The sequence below is a fragment of the Echinococcus granulosus genome (assembly GCF_000524195.1).
Source record: "Echinococcus granulosus chromosome Unknown EG_S00091, whole genome shotgun sequence".
Taxonomy (NCBI): Eukaryota; Metazoa; Platyhelminthes; class Cestoda; order Cyclophyllidea; family Taeniidae; genus Echinococcus; species Echinococcus granulosus.
Window position 1 is genome coordinate 50470 of NW_020170471.1, and position 2829 is coordinate 53298.

Here is a 2829-nt window from a genome sequence, read left to right on the forward strand (position 1 = left end):
GCTTGTGATGTCGACTTGGACATGTGCATATATAAATACAAATTGAAGTGAAATTTTACTGTTTTCTTATTCTTTCAATAGAGTTGTCATTTTTTTCTGCTGACATTTCTTAGCTTTGTGCAGATATTACAAATGGGTTCTGCTATGACCAAGTGGCTGTGTATCAAAGTGACAGGTACTTTGGCCACTTTTATCGGCATTTTGTTTGGTAATGTAGCTAATCAGCACGATGCATGATTGCAATTCAGTTGATGGTTATGCTTGCATAATCATGGTTGACACACTTGATCCAAACTAGTCCTCGTCAATTATGCAACCAGGCAATTCGGTTGACTACTGCTTCTCTCCTTTTTTCTTTTCCCCGAGACCGCCAACTATCAGATCGTATCGTGCTTTAACACTTGCGCCAGTTGCGTCATGCACTGATAGGGTGTGTCGTTGTGCAGCCAAAGCCTAAGCAATGAAGTTGTCAATGCAAGACCAACAATTGCCTTTACGAAGCACCACTACTAAGGCAATTGCTGATGATCATGATGGACCCAAGTAAATCACCTTAAATTTTGTATACCTCATAACTTTTCAATAGTACCTGCTTCCTTCACTGCAATTTAGCTTACATGCCACATATTCGTGACATCTGGTTGAACCAAGTGCATATGTGATACTGGTAGAAGAAGCGTTACAGGCCGATTCTTCGGGATCATATGATCACACATTGCATGTCACATATCATTCAACTCACACGCCTTTCAGTGAGTGACCAGCCATCAGTGCATTTATATCCTCCATTCAAGCAACGTAGCGCAGTTTTACGCAATATATCACAGCAAAATACAACTCCTCACAGTTACAAATTGCCACTCAACCACCCGTTTATGGCGGTGCGGTGAAAGCAGAAGAATGATGGTGTGGTTTGGTAAAGGCAAGCGGGCCACTTAGAGCCACATAGAGTACTGTAGGTTATGCAGTTAAAAGTCAAGCCAGCCAACCAATTACATGGGCCTACGAAAAAATTGATGTAGGGAATCAACCAATGAGGTGTGAGGTATAAAGCTTTGTGTTCCGTTGCACTTCTCTAACAGTTGATGTCTCTCAGAGTTTCTGCATGCTGACATCGCTTGAGGCCGAGCAATTGGACGACTTGATTTGTGGCGTGTGTAACAAGTAGTAAGTGCTCTTTTGTTATCCATTTGTGGAGCAGCTAAAATGTGCCACAATCGGCGTTTTTTTCATCAAATTAACCTAATTTTTATTGCCTGCTTAGTGAGAAGAATAATTTTATACTTTTCCTCATGCTTCTACCATTGTTAACTCAGTAATATGCTTGCATTTACGCTCTCTGTATCAGTGAATGAATGTCCTTTGATGCTAGCAAAAGAAAAGTAGCGCTTGTAGTGGATACGATATTTTTGCCCTGACAGACTAGATGTTGAGGTACTGAAGAAGTGTGGTAATGAGGTTACAAGACCCAAGCAGGAAGAGTCAGTCGTCAGTGAGAGTGCTTTAAACTGAGGCAAATGACTAGAGACCATTTAAAGTGCCTCAACTTTGTTTGCGATTTGCAGTCTTTCACGGAGTCAGACATTCACACTCGTCTATTGAGCCTGATGTAGTAACAACCGAGTAAAAACGCTTGCCTAACGCTAAGCGATGTGGCTTTTCGTTTGAGTGTGGACATAAGGACAGGTCCCCGCTCCCAGTTCCACGCTTCTCACCAATCCAGCTAGTCCACTCAACGGTGACTCAGCCCATTCAAATGTATTGGACGTGTCAGCAACCAGTTCAATGAGGCTAAATACTATAGAACTTTTTTAACTGCTTATTCTCTGCTCTCTTTTGCCAGTGCGGTGCATGGTACTTTGTTTAGAGATGTTGCCAGTGCAGCACCGATGATCGCAGCGCCAGTGCAGACTCCGACGGTCATATTTAACGCGGTCAAAATAAGTCAAAGTAATTTTGCCCATTCCTCGACACTACCCCTTGGGCGGGTGAACCAGCACTACTGCGTGTCATCTTGATTATCGTCGCCTTCGACGCATTGAGCCACAGTATCAGTAGTAGTGAGTGGAAGAGTGGAAGTGGGAAAGCGCAGGGCATACTTGACACCTACTTGCGCGTGTGGCAACACAACGGTATAGGATCAATCCAGAGGTTTGTTAAATGGAGATCAAGACGCATTGGGTCGTCTTTCGTATGACCTCACTGAAAACTTTGGCATAAGCATCTTATGCTTCTTTTGCTTCTCTTGCAGCCTACAGACCCCCTGCACCCTGCCATGTAAACATTCGTATTGTTTGGAGCCCTGTCTGATAGCTCGGCCGGGTCAGACTAAAGTGCAGTGCTTTCAATGTGACCAACTCTACCCTCTCAGTTCAGCTGTGCTCAATGAAGTTCTTGATAAGTGAGTAAGGCGACGCTGTATAGAGGAACGACGGGGCCTCGTAACCGCCTGTAACTCATGTCAGCATCCAGCACCACTTCTACGTGACTGTCAGCACTGTCAGAAGCAAGCCTGTTCCAGCTGCTGGGAGTCCCATTTAGCCAAGATGATGTCATTTGCTGTTAACTTCGCCTCACCTAATAAAGCCGATAAAAAATTTTGCGATTTTACTTCAATTGTTTGAAAGGTTAATGTGATGGAGACTAGAATGTAGCCACTAAGTTTCATCCACACAATGCGGAATGAGAGAGGGAAGCCAAGCCTCTCATGCTGGGGTGGTAGAAGGCAGGACAGACATAGCCCTCCCAGTTTAAACTAGGCTCTCAGAATTTCGTCAGGTGTTATATAGGATGGAGAAAAGACACAGCAGCTTGTGTATGGGTTAAATT